Below are 14,641 nucleotides of genomic sequence, written 5' to 3'. Positions count from 1 at the left end.
ATTGCACTTTTCTGTCTACTGCCAACCAAAGCCCTTTGACTTGAGAGGAATTCTGGGGAAGCCGGAGAGGAAATGGGGAAGGGGAGGTTGAGTGAGGGCTGGAAAATGTCCCACCTCCCCAAAGAGAAAAACTTCAGGCCCGAGTGACCGTGACCACTGGAGAAAGATGGATTGCAGAAGGCAGCGATTCTTCCCGGCTGCAGGGAAGGGTTAAGTCTGCAGCAGGCAGGTTGTCCTCGCTGCTGCTAATCACTGGTTCGCACCATATTAATTACCCAGCCACAGGGGGGAGTGCACAGGAGTAAATTAGCTGGTGAGTTCAAAGGCGCCACTCCCCACATTCCTTAATTAAGAGAGCAGCTGGCAGCCGGGGCTGCTACTCCGCCTCCCTGGGGCCTCTCTGCGAAGTCTGGAGTCGGCTGCATCTGCTGAGGCAGGCAGAGCGGCTCCAGCTGCCATGCAGAGAGCCTGCGCCCGCCGCCGTTAGCCTGGCCCCACTTGGGGCCGGGGGAGCAGGTGTTGACCACCGCCGCACACACTGCCCAGACTCCACCACTAACCCCCAGCCACTTGCTGCGGAGATTCAGATCCGTGGTGGCCTGTCCATGAGGGCCAATCAGAGCCACGCTTCTCCCAGGGGGAAAGGCGGAGAAAGGAAAGAAAGGTGGGGTGCGTGGGGAGTTAGGAGTCAGACAGGAAGGAGGGGCATTCAGCAGGCTTTTTGGGCACCAAGGATGAAGGAAGAGGAAGGGGGTGTTACTGGAGAGTGGCAGGTCTCTGTGGGCTGTTTCAAGGGGCTGGTGCAGGATGGGGCTAAGGGAGACCAGGTAGAAGCCCACCTAAGGCCTGCCTTTGTGCCTGCCTTCACTTGATACGACAGCGGACACCATGCCACCAGGCTCTGGCAGCCCCAGCGGCAGGGCAGCCTGTGTGCACCCCTTCCTGGCCAGCCAGCTTGGTCAGCAGTGCTGAGATGCGGCGGGAGGGCTGGGCTTGACGCAGAAGACCCTGGAATGAGCCTGCCTCTGCCACTTCTTAGCAACACCCACTGTAGCTGGGACTCTGCAGATGTGAAATGGAGGTGAAATGGCCTCACCTCCCATGAGAGGGTGCTGGCACCACCCTGAGCCTGAGTGGCACCATCCTTCACTTTTGTGCCTAAGATGCCTCTCCTGTCTCAGCCTGGTCCTGGTCCTGGCCCTGCTGGGGGTAGGTAGAGGGATGAAATCTCTGATGAACTAAGGGCCCGGGGCACACAGCTGGAGAGGGAGAACTTGAAGAGAGAGGAGGGAGGAGAAAGAGTAAGTGGGATGGAACAGGTGGGAGGGGTCTGCAGCTTAGGTCTGTCCAGTCTGCTTTTAAGGCAAAGGCGCCCCTTCCCCAGTTGGAAGGAAGGCTGCATAGAGCAGAAACAAAGCCATTGTGTTTCACTGAGGTAGAGAGGGAGAATCTGGAGGCTCGTTCATGCATTCACCAAACGCTTGTTGGATTCCCAGCTTGCGCACACGAATGCATCAAACAAACATCTATAGAGCATTGAGCGTGTGTGAGCCTCATGAGGTCAGGAACTCATGCTGGGGAAGACAGTGGTCATGACACTGATAATGGAAGGTGCAATCACAGAATTGGTCTTTGTTCCATGTGTGAAAGAGTTCCAGGACAATTAAGTACAACAGCGTGAGCTGTCCTTGCAAAGAACAGCCCTCTGAGCAAAGGCCCAGGGAGCAATGCCAGCAGAAGGAGCAGGCGTGCTGTCGGCTCCAGGTCCTGCCAACTGCAGATTCTTCTAGCCGTGCAGAAGGACAGGCAAACATGCGGCAGGACACAAGAGATCCCAGCGTTGGATGAAAAAGCCTGTCTCTTTCCCATCCTGCACACCATCTCTGGATTTACCTTCATCACAGCTGATACAAAATATGAAGGACACAGAGCTGTTTAGTGGCTGCTGATTTAAATAAAGCCTTATTTCCTAGCCAGATCTAAAATAACAAACCTGGAATTGAAAGAAATCCCAGTGCATTCAACCCGCCAGTTCAGGGAGGGACCCTGCCCCGTTTTATTGCTTGTATCTGAGTTGTATAGTCACATACAAAACAAGGACCTGATGTCTAATCACTTCTTACTTACACTGGAGTTGTGCAATGAATAGATCAGACCCCAGGGCAGGTCTGCTGCAAGTCCTGGACTATCTGAGAGGGCCACCAGAGGGCAGCCATGAGGCTCCTCACCCTGGTTTGTTTCTTACTCTGGTGAGGAGCAGCTTGGGGGTTGCCCCTCCACTCTCAACCCAGCTGGAGTCCTTTCCTCTCTCTTTACCCTGTCTGTAATGCGAACCCATAGAACCGAGGTCCCTAGAGGAGGCGTAGCCAACTCACCGCGCTGGACAAGTGTTTGCATTTAGTTCTGACTCGGAGAGAAAAATAGTGTTTCACGGTTGAGAGCTTTGAGAATGTGCGGAGGCTGCTGGCATGTGGTCCTGTGGCTAGCGTGGCCCATGGCCCGTGGCTGTGGCAGGCTGGGGAGAGCCATGGAGAAGGAGGGGTGGGGAAGCAGCCCTCTGGTCCCCTCCAGGGCCCCCTTCCTCAGTGTCTGCCGGGTCTGTTCCTCGAGATTGGTGGAAGTCCCATTTTTTCCTTGGAGATGGCCCTTCTACTCCCGGCCACCAGTGTCCTGTAGGAACAGAAGTAGGTTCCTATTCCCACTACCCCAAGGTCTGGACATGGGGCTTTGGGGTGGGCGTGCTGACATCAGGCAAACTGAAGAGCAAGGGCCTCCTTTCTAAGCTCTACTTTCCCGATGTTCTTTTTCGGGGATTTTCTTTTTCTTAAATTTTCTTAGTAATTGTTCATTTGGAAAAATCCCAGCTTATTCTTTTCTAAACCAAGAGAAATGATGTTTTCAGTTGTGCAAATAGATCTGAGGGTATGGGGGAGGGATTCCAGGATGAAAGCAAAGTGCCTGAGAGGCCAGGCCAGTAGGGTGTGTGTGTGTGTGTGTGTGTGTGTGTGTGTGTGTGTGTGACAGAGAGAGAGCGAGAGAGAGAGAGAGAGAGAGAGAGAGAGAGAGAGAGAGACAATGTAAGTGTGTGTGAGTATAAGTGTGTGTGTAAGATAGGGCTTCTTACCTATCTGTGTTGAAGAACCTGTTTTTCTTTTTTATTTCCAATCCATTGCAGATCTATACTTTTGCAGAAACAATAAAAGCAAATTACTAGAAAAATAAAATAAAAAAGGCATTCAAAATACAAGCCCTAATATTTTATGATTGCATTAAACAAACATAAAATTACTCAGTTGGATTGCCATAAAGATTTCTAAATTCTTCTTTAAAATTTTCTAGTTGCGTTGTCATGGACTAGTGAAAAACAAGCCACAGAGTAGTACCAGTCTGTGGACCACGAGTGGAGTATCACTGGTATGCGGGTGGGGGGGGGGAAACCCAGGAAGGAGGCGGTCTATGGGGACACTGGAAGGGCTGGTGCTTTCCGGGTCCCCAGCATCAGTTTTCCTTCATGTGCTGTCCTGTCTATGTTTTGATGTTTTACAAAGGGACGATTCTTTTATGGAGGGAGTGGCAGGGGTTTGGGCCCTGCTGGTGCACCCTGAATGACCAGTGAGGACCCTGAACTTCTAGATTATCTGGCTTGTGCGTCTCCTCCTAGTAGGATCTCTGATTATTTATTGGCAAAGGGAAGGCCCTGAGGTCCTCTGGACAGGGACTGGACTGGTGATGAGAGATGAAGAGGAGGATGAGGATGGGGAGGGGTTGGATGTACTTCAATGAAGTGGGTGTCTCATAGGTAGGCCAATACTTCTTAAACTTTAATGTGCATAAAAATGTCACTGAACCAAACTGGGTCTGTTTGCCATGCACAATGGAAAGCCAAACACTGAAGCACTGGGTTTTTGCAGCAAGAAAAGTTTTATTGCGAGTTGACTGGCAAGGAGAAAGGAGAAAACACTCAAATCTGTCTCTCAAAGATGAGGGCTGGCTCAGGTTTTATAAGCAAGGGTAATGAGACATGATCTGATTAGATTTTGCCAGGGGTGACACTAGGGCTTGATCTGATTGGATCCTGGTTCATGCTTGGTTCAACTGGGCATGCTCAGGTTATGTGACCTTCAACCTGGGGGGTTGATGGCAGCTGAGAAACAACTCGCAACTTTGTTATTAATGCATAAAAGCTGAACCAGATCGGGGCTGATGCAGTTACACAAATCGCCAGGAGATGTTATTGAAATGCAGATTCTGATTCGGTAGGTCTGGAGCTGGGTCTAAGCACCTGCATTCCTAATAAGCTTCCAGGTGATGTCAACACTGCCAGTCCCTGGGGGGGATGCTGGGTGTTTGCAGCCCCACAGTACCAGGAGCTCTGTGATAGTGCCGATGTGTCCGTGAAGGCTGGGTGGGTGGGATCTGGTGCAGTCCTGTGTCTCTAAGCTGGACGTCATTCTCTGTGATTCCATGAAGCAGGGGTCAGGGCCTCAGAAGGGCAAGTGTAACTAATCCTTTATTGACCACTCTCAGTCACCAAGGAGGACGGACTCCTTGAACAAACCAAACCAAACTATCAGGTACTGCAAATGACTGATATTGATGAGCAATATGAAACTAATTGATACCCCTCTATTTAAAAAAAAGTAGATTCTACAACCATATATCTTTTTAAACAAGTAGGGAGTAATTGAGTTTTCTGATGCACTCCACAAACCAGGGCTTTGGGCAAGCCTCAGTTCTGTCTTGGTCGACTGGAAAGGGTCTGAACAGAAGCGGGGTTTCCAGAAAAGGCTGAGTTCTCAGTGCCCGTGGGGCTCTGGCTCTGGTGTCAAGGGTTCTGGGACATTATCTGGGCCAGGCCCTTTTCTGGATGACCTTGGTCTTGCTGAACCCCTGAGAGGCCCCTCAGCCCTGGGGTCACTCATGGACCTCAGCAGCAGCTTGAAAGTTGGAAATGCATTCAGAGCTGCCCCAGGGCCGGCCCTCCGGGATATGGAGTGATGCATTTTCCTTTCATAGTCAAGCCAAGTTCATTCAAAGGGACTGATGACCACAATAGAAGTGCATGCAGGGATATGTTCTGAGAAATTCATAGTTGGGTGATTTCGTCATCGTATAAACATCATAGAGTGTACTTATGCCAACCAAGAAGGGAGAGCCCACTACACACCTGGGCTATCGGGTATAGCATACTGCTCCTAGGCTGCAAACCTGCACAGCCTGTTACTGTGCTGAATGAGACAGGCAAATGCAGCATAGTTCTAAGTATTTGTGTTTCCAAATTTATTTACAATCGAATATTACTCAATTCTAAGAAAGGACAGTGAGCTAGCACCGCTTACCAATATTTATAAACACTGTACACTTAGGCTACACTAAATTTATTAGCATAGTTTTCTTCAAAAATAAATTAGCCTATCGTAACTTTTTTTTTTTTTTTTTTTTTTTTTTTAGACAGAGTCTTGCTTTGTTGCCCAGGCTAGAGTGAGTGCCGTGGCGTCAGCCTAGCTCACAGCAACCTCAAACTCCTGGGCTCAAGCAATCCTTCTGCCTCAGCCTCCCGAGTAGCTGGGACTACAGGCATGAGCCACCATGCCTGGCTAATATTTTCTATATATATTAGTTGGCCGATGAATTTCTTTCTATTTATAGTAGAGATGGGGGTCTTGCTCTTGCTCAGGCTGGTTTCGAACTCCTGACCTTGAGCAATCCTCCCTCCTCGGCCTCCCAGAGTGCTAGGATTACAGGCGTGAGCCACTGCGCCTAGCCCTTTTTAACCTTTTTAAACTTTTTGACTCTTGTAACAACACTTAGCTTAAAGCACAAACACATTGTACAGCTGTACAAAAATATTTTCTTCCTTTATATCCTTATTCTATAAGCTTTTTTCCATTTAGAAATTTTTATGCTTAGTTTTAAAACTTTTTGTTAAAAACTAAGAAACACGGCCAGGCGCGGTGGCTCACGCCTGTAATCCTAGCTCTCTGGGAGGCTGAGGCGGGTGGATTGCTCAAGGTCAGGAGTTCGAAACCAGCCTGAGCAAGAGCGAGATCCTGTCTCTACTGTAAATAGAAAGAAATTAATTGGCCAACTAATATATATAGAAAAAATTAGCCGGGCATGGTGGCGCATGCCTGTAGTTCCAGCTACTCAGGAGGCTGAGGCAGAAGGATCACTTGAGCCCAGGAGTTTGAGGTTGCTGTGAGCTAGGCTGATGCCATGGCACTCACTCTAGCCTGGGCAACAAAGTGAGACTCTGTCTCAAAAAACCCCCAAAAAACTAAGAAACAAACACACATATTAGTGTTGGCCTGCACAGGTCAGGATCATCAACGTCCCTGTCTTCCACCTCCACACCTTGTCCCAGTGGAAGGTCTTCCAGGACAACAACATGCATGGAGCTGTCATCTCCTATGGTAACAGTGCCTTCTTCTGGAATACTTCCCCAAGGACCTGCCTGAGACTGATTTGCAGTTAACTTTTCTTTTCTTAATAAGTAGAAGGAGCACACTCTAAAATAATGATAAAAGGTATAGGCCAGTAAATACACAAACCAGTAACGTAGTCATTGATCATCATTGTACGGCTGGCAGAGCAGTAGGTGTGTTCCCATCAGCAGCATCACAAACGCGTGAGTAATGCGTCGCGCTACCCGTGTTAAGACACTGTGTCATTACCAGGCAGCAGGAATTTTTCAGCTCTATTATAATGTTATGGAACCATGGCTGTATATGTGGCCTGCCCTTGACTGAAATGTCATTACATGGTGCATGACTATATGTTTCAGTCATATATATATTAATATACATGAGACATATATATGACTTATATGTATACATGGAGAGAGAGAGAAAAAAAAAGAGAGAGAGAGAAAAGGGAAACTGATTCTTCCACTTGCTTTTGTGGAAGGAGAATATCTGTGGCTTCTGTGTTCAATGTCACTGTGTGAGCCTGAGTGTGTGTTTGTGTGTGTGTGTGTGTGTGTGTGTATGGCCGGGAGATGGTCCTTCCCACACTAGACCTTGGTCTCCTGCTAAGAGGGGAACCCAGAATCCAGGAGCTCCTGACCAGGACGAGGGTTCAGGGGCTCCCACAGTGCAGGGCTCAGGACCTGGAGGACCCACAGAAGGGGCTGGGAGTGCGCTGTCCTCCTGGGGAGCACTGGAAGCAGGGACAGGTGCCTGTTGCTGGAGGGGGCACCATCGCTAGCAGAGAACTTACTCAGAGTCACCAAGGGGATCTTGTGGGTCCTGCTTCTTTGCTTCAGCTCCTTGGCTAAGACCTCACTGAGCTGCAGGTATCTCGCCTCAGTGCAGGGGATAGAAATATCCTGTGGAAGAATTGGATCAGGATGGGGAAGCAGACATAAGACAGAGGGTGAGAAAGGAACAGGGAAACCAACTCACCTTTCTGCATGGTGCAAACCCAACGGCCTGCCTGTGGGGAAGGAGAAGCACTCAGGCCAGGGGTCTGCTCACCAGCACACCTGCTCCCCACCCGTCATTGCCATCTGTTTTCCTCTGCAGTGCAGAGACCCAGCCCAGGGAGACCCCTTTCACTTCCCCTCAGTCTGGAAACAGATGGAATTGGGAACTGGGAGACCTGGGTTCTAGTCCCACTTGGACCGTGCATCAGCCTTAGGCTACGCACACAGCCTCTGAACCTCAGCTTCCTCGAGCAAAAAAAGAAAAGAAAAAAAAAAAGGTGGTGGTAATAATAACCACCTCACAGGGGTTGCAGTGAAAACCAAGGTGTCAAAAGTTTAAATGGTGCTTTAAAAATAACTACTACATTAGATCCCTGCCATGTAGCAGGCAATGTTTTAGGTATGAGGATTACATTTATTCTAATATAATCTCACATCAATTTTACAAAGTAGGGATTATTGATTCCTTTCCATATTGGGATGAGAAAATCAAAGTTCAGAGAAGTCAATAACTCTCTATCATCATTTCCATAAGAACTGGAACCACAGGCAAATACTGAATCTTTATAGTATGAGAGCTGCCATACAGAATAAACAAATGAGCATGGCTGTGTTCCAACAAAACTTTATTTACAAAATTAGGCAGTGAGCTGGGTTTGGCTCATGGGCCAAAAGTTTGCCAATTCTTGGTTGCAACCCTCCCTGCCCTTTTTCCTGGGGTCCTGGCTCCCTCCCTCCATCCCTTTCCCACCAGGTCCACTGTACTGTACTCACCCCTCGAGCTCTCCCTGGAAGCCATTCCTTTCCTTTCCCCAGATCACTCTGATTCCTGAGACATAGGGCTTCAAGAGGGCTTCCTCCTTCTTACTCCCCTTAAGAAGCTCTTCTTCGACCTCATGGACAGATCGCGGTCCTGCTGGAAGTCCTTGCCATCGGCACACAGTGTGCACGGCTCTCTGCCTGGAACTGAGGTTGGCATCGGGGATGGAAGGTGCCGTGAGAGATACAAAGGCACAATCCACTGAGCATCCCTCAGAGGGCAGGAGGGGCATTGGGGACAGAGAGGCTGGGAACAAGAATGCCAACAGACACTGCCAGAGGTCTGGGGCTAATTTACAGACCTGAACAGGATTAAATTTTAACCGAATGTTTCCTTTGAAAAACACCTTAGATGGCTCCTTGGGAGTCACAAAATCGGAGGAAGTTAGGTCAGAAAGGACAGGTCATGCCCTGGCAGGGAAAGGGCCCAGGCTTACCAGCCAATATGCTTTTCAGAAGGAGGAAAAGCTAATAACTTCGACCACACATTATGTGCCAGACATATTGGGCTGGGAGATTGAAATAAAATGTCAACTTCCTAGCAAAGCACCTAACCTGTGACCAGCACTCAGTTGGATCTCAAAAAGGCCTCCCTTCCTAATTCTTTGGTATCTGATAGTCCTCACAACCCTCTTGCAAAGATTGATACTATTGTTTCCATTTCATAGATGCAGTGACTGGGAGAGGTGACTTGCCTAAGGTCACAGTAAGTGGTGGAGACAGAATTTTAATCCAGGTTTGTATGCCCTTTCTCCACTAGCATGCTGCCTCCGTGATAGCACAGAACTTTAAAATTAGGCCGGGCGCTGTGGCTCACGCCTGTAATCCTAGCTCTTGGGAGGCCGAGGCGGGCGGATTGCTCAAGGTCAGGAGTTCAAAACCAGCCTGAGCAAGAGCGAGACCCCGTCTCTACTATAAATAGAAAGAAATTAATTGGCCAACTGATATATATATAAAAAATTAGCCGGGCATGGTGGCACATGCCTGTAGTCCCAGCTACTCGGGAGGCTGAGGCAGAAGGATCACTCGAGCCCAGGAGTTTGAGGTTGCTGTGAGCTAGGCTGACGCCATGGCACTCACTCTAGCCTGGGCAACAAAGTGAGACTCTGTCTCAAAAAAAAAAAAAAATAAATAAAAAAAAAAAAATAAAATAAAAAAATAAAATTAACTCCTGGGATAGGAATTGTGTCACATGTGGATTTTAGAGCACTTGGTTCACGATGCCCAGTGCCCCAGAAAGGCTCATTATCTCTAACAGAAGAAAGCACAGAATCACCAGGTAGGGTCTGTGGAAATGACTCCCCCTGTAAAAACAAGAGGGCGTTTACGGAGACTCTCATGGGCCCCCGATCATCAAACATTCCCTAATGTTCATCTGTCAGGGCTGTGTTTCTGAGTCTCTATTCAACCAAGAGTTTTGTGAGTCTGATGGAACTTTGTTTTATGGGAGGTGTGGCAACAGGCAGTAAAATGAACACTTTTGAAGAGACACACCAGAACTTGTACATCTGGCTGGGTGCTGCTTGGAAAGGGACCCTTCGCATCATCACATCCTTATTTCTGTGACATCATCATTGGTCAAAAAGTTCTGAAAATTGCCTTCAGGCCGTAAGTCTATTGACTGTCTTCGGTGGGGGCAGCTTTTTGTTCACCAAGGATCAGATATGCCATCTGGAAACGGTTAAGAGTCTTCCAGAGCTGGGTATGGAGGGTAAGGTTGTCAACTTGTTTTCCTTGTGTAGCTGTGGAATTCAGCCTGGAAGTGGCTCTCTCTCTTTTCTTTTTTTTTTTTGGAGACAGAGTCTTGCTCTGTTGCCCCAGGCTAGAGTGCAATAGCATTATCATAGCTCACAGCAACCTCAAACTCCCGGGCTCAAGCGATGCTCCTGCCTCAGCCTCCCGAGTAGCTGGGACTACAGGTGTGCACCACTACACCTGGCTAATTTTTCTATTGTTTTGTAGAGACAGGGGTTTTGCTCTTGCTCAGGCTGGTTTTGAACTTCTGAGATCAAGCGATCCTCCCCTCTTCTACCTCCCAGAGTGCTAGCATTACAGGTGTGAGCCACTGTGCTCAACTGTGGAAGTGGCTCTCTGAGTGACATTCTAAAGAAGATTTTGTGCTCCTGAGATTTCAAGATGTCAAGACCACCACCAGGAGTCCTGTTTGCATGAGAGACAGGTCCCTTAGTAAGATGGCGCCCACTGCTCAAAGGTTGGCAGTGGGAATTGGGGTGGTGGTGGTATAGAGTCTCTACATCAAGAGGGGTGCTCTTTTCTTCCCTGTGAAAGGCATGAGGGTCGTTCACTAGTCATTGCTCCTCCACTGTCTAGTCAGGGGCTGGGGAGGGAGGCAGCTGTGCTGGGGTGCTCTGCCTTTAATGCTCTGACCCCAGGATACCTTAAAGCAAGCCTAGCCTGCATGGAATCCACACTTAAGACTAGCAAGAAGGGGGGATAGGAAGTAGGAGTAAAATAAAAATGGGGGAGGAAGTTGAAGGCTGGCTCCAGCTCTAAATGGGATACCTGGCGAGGCAGGTTATTGGGTCTGGGGCTGGACTGAGACTCTCCCAGGGACCCTGGCTGATGCTCAGGGAGGAACGGTTTGAATGCATGACTAGGTTGTCTTCCTTAATGAGTAGGCTGGCCCAAGTCCTGGAAAAATTCATCACGAATTTCTCAACACAGAGAGCTGCAAATGTGAATAAGTAAATCTAGCTTTGGAGGTCTATGAGAGCAATCGCTTTTACCCTAGACAGGTAGAAAATAAGAACATTTCCCCTGCAGAGGAGGAAATGGAATTGATTTGAACTTCTGTAGGTGGATTTGAAGCCCTAGGAACAAACTGCCACCAGTCAGCTTTGGCACTGGTACCATTTCCTTATATGTGGCTTGAGGCAAATAAGGGTTAGAGTTGGAGTGAACATGTGGCTGCCCAAGGTGATTGCTTTGAAAGTCAACATTCGTGCTTAATTATCATGACCAAGACAGGAAGAAGAAGAGAGTCTGGAATATCAAGATCAATAGACAGCCTGAAATGCCATTTGGGAAAAGATTTCAATGAGCAACAATCACTCATCGGATAAACCTCATTGGCGACGATATTGCCACCTTACAAAGCTTGAAATGCCATTGTCTTCACCTCCTGTCTATAGAATCCTCTACATAGAGTTTTAACCAAACTTTTTATTTTCCTTGACATTTATTAGAAGAATTATAGATTGGAGAGAGGAGAGAGGGCAGCTGAGGGTCCAGCTGGGGTGGTCTGCTTAGACTAGAACGACAACTTACTGAGCACTGCGTGCCTTAAACCCTTACAACATCCCTGGAGAGGGGGCCCGATTGGGGAGTCTTAGAGTGAACTGGCCCCAGGCTGTGGAACTAGTAAAAAGCAGTGTTGGGACTAGGCTGTGGCTCAGTCCTCCCTGCCACCTGCCCTTTTGGATGAGTTAACACTCATCCAACACTCGCTCGGGCCACAGCACTGTGCCAGATGAGTGTGTGTGCGTGGGCATGCCCAGACGCCCTGTGGTGCTTGTCTTCTCCTCCACTAAGCAGGCCAGAGCTCTGCTGAGCCCAATGAGAGAGAGTCAGAGGCCTTGGTTACAGCCACAAACTGTCTTGCAAATGTAAAGGACACTGATACACATCATGTTCTGCTTGCAAGAATGCCCTGGTGTATGCCTCTGTGCATGCCTGAGTGTGCAGTAGTGCCTTCGCGTACATCTCTGCGTGACTGTGAGCAGGTGAGATAGTGTGTCCATGTGTGTGTGTGTGTCCATGTCCGTGTGTGTGTTTTGGAAGTGGCAAGTGTCCCTTCATGTGACATGTGAAGAGAAGTCCCTCTTGCCACCCGACATGCAGGAGAAGAGGGCGGCTGGTTCTGGCAGACTCTGTCCAAAGGCTGGGCGGCGCCTGGTGCAGGCATTCCTCCACCAAGAACGCCAGGAAGAGTCACCGGCCAGCCTTTTTGCAGGTCCTGAAATAACCCAGAAGCACATAACCATCATGCCCAGCTGGCTTCTTATCCTCCGGTGACCTCAGCGTGACACTTTCTGCAGCTTTTACCTCTGCTAGGAGCTGCATCTCTGTCCACCAGAGGGTAGCTGGTGAGGGTGAGGAGTGTTGCAGAGGCCACAGCCGGAGCTGGCCCCCTCCTGCCTTCCTTGTCAGGCGTCCCCGGCCCAGCCTCCATCTCTACGCTCGGCAGGGAGTTTCACCTTCCACTGCAGTGGTGGAAGGGATCTGTCCTCTCTGTGCTTATTCCTGAAATGCATTCGGTGCCCTGATGTGGACAAGAGAAGAGCTCCTAGGGCTCTAGCATCATGTGCAGCACAGCCCCAGGCTGGACCTGTCCCCAGGCTGGACCTGTCCCCAGGCTGAACCTGTCCCCAGGCTGAACTTCTTTGACAAGCCGGATGCAGCCAGTCCCAGACAGCTTGGGAGGCAGGACTGATGGCCTGAGAGTAAGTGATCAGGTTTAGGATGCTAGGTTCCCTGAGAGACCTATCACTGAAGGATGAGAGGGAGAGTCAGGCAGTGCGGACGAACGAGAGAACCACAGACAAGCCAGCTGCATCTCCACCAGGCTTGCGCCGCGTGTGCGTCTTGTGTGCGCTGCGTTCGTGCTTTCAAACCGGCGCGTGTTTGAAGAGAATAGATGGCCTGGGAAGAGAGGCCAAGCCACAGAGCGATGACAGGTATGGTTAGATAGGTATAAATAGCCCAAGGGTTGGAGGACTCTAAATTGAAGGGCATAGTTAGGTATGAAGCAGGGAGAATATTCTGGACTTTGGGACAAGGGGTGAAACAATGAATGGTTGTAGGGCTGAGTGCAGTCCTCACACATTTACTTGTGTCCTTCATTGCTGACATGTCCTGGGTGCTTCCCAGGACACTGAGAAATGCAAGAGAGGCCTTGGGAGGGGTGAGTGAAGGGAGGGGTGAGTGAAGGGAGGGGTGAGTGAAACCCTCACGGAGCAGATGTTTGGCTCAGACACATGCTTTCATCTTTGCTCTCCACACCACTCTGGACACAGATGGAGCCTTTCAGCCTCCTTCTCTTCTCGGCTCAGGGTCACCCCAGGCACAGGTTCTCAAGTGTGTGCGGAACTGTAAAGTCTCTGTCTTATCATCCCTCTGTCCCCCGCTGCCAGCCCCATCTCTGAGCGTGGCGGAGAGGAAAGCAGGTGGGACTCGAAGTCACACGACCTGGATTGGACTCAGGAATCTACCTCTTTCTCGGACAAATTGTCTAAATTCCAAGAGCCTTCAATTCCTCGTTCTGTTGTATCATATAAGGGGAACAATAATAGTCATTTTTTTTTTCTTAGAGTAGTTGTGAAGGTTATACTGACCCCCTGCCTGGGAAAGTGGCATTAACTGGAAGCAGAAAGATCGCCTGAGACCTTACTCTGTAGTTACGCCCTCCCCCCCTTCCCCTCCCCACCTAAAACACAATACTGTGGCTACAAAAGTGCTGAACAAACAGGGTTGAGGCCACTGAAGCCTGTAACAAGAGAGGAGGCATCCAGAGAGCATAGAGCCGCTATAGATGAACTCATGTCCCCAAATCTCAAAGACTCTGCTGCCCGAGGGACTGCGAGACCTTGGAGCTGTGACTGCAGAGTTGGTTTCTACAATCAAGATGGCAGCCACTTGGGAATACAGAGAGTAGGTGACATTGCAGCTCCTGTAAAGAGGGCCCAGGGACCTCAGCTGGCCATAGGCTGAGGATGAGGTGACAGTGTGATGAGGTGGCCAAGCGCTAAATTGCATAACGGAGCCCCAAATAGTGGAGGCGGCAGCCCCCTGAGCTCTGCGCTAGTCAGGCCACTACGGGAGGGAGGAGAAACTGGGCTCCCGGCACACTGATCAAGTGCAACCGGACAACGCACATCAGCACAGGGGATCGGGTCTAGAAACCATTTCCTACCGGAGTTGCCCCTGGGACAGGAGGTATTTACCTGGGAAAGATGCCACAGAACAGGAACACGATAGTGATCTGCAAACACTTGATGGGCTAAGCTTAAAAGAAGGGAGAGACTCATTCTGAGTTACTTCACAGGATAGAAATGAGATGAGTTCATGGAAATCAGAGGGATGGGGGGACAGATTCCAGCTCGACAAGCACTATCTCACATGGGGGGCTCTGCCATGGGGGGACACACGGCTGTGCTAAGCTGCGGTGGCCATGGTGCTGGGAGGGTTGCGTGGAGTGCCACGGCACCAGCCACGGACGCTATATGAGCACGTGGAGAGCCAGTTCCAGTGGGGGGAGGGAAGTTGGCTAATGTCCAGCTCAGAGAAAATTAAGGCCCATTTCCCAGACTTTAAAAATAATATTGAGTGTTTAGCCAGGGTCCAGAATGTTCAATGTCAGGGCTCCTAGCCTCCTGATAG

The 14,641-nt window shown here is 49.6% G+C and overlaps 1 pseudogene; it reads right to left on the bottom strand.

The window, feature by feature from the left end:
* Nucleotides 1–11,235: 11,235 nt before the first annotated feature.
* On the bottom strand, nucleotides 11,236–11,361 carry LOC142869677 (uncharacterized; annotated as a pseudogene).
* Between the last annotated feature and the right edge of the window lie 3,280 nt (nucleotides 11,362–14,641).

The sequence above is a fragment of the Microcebus murinus genome, chromosome 2, assembly GCF_040939455.1.
Source record: "Microcebus murinus isolate Inina chromosome 2, M.murinus_Inina_mat1.0, whole genome shotgun sequence".
NCBI lineage: Eukaryota > Metazoa > Chordata > Mammalia > Primates > Cheirogaleidae > Microcebus > Microcebus murinus.
The sequence above is the reverse complement of the archived record's forward strand: the minus strand, read 5'-3'. Positions and strand labels throughout refer to the sequence as shown.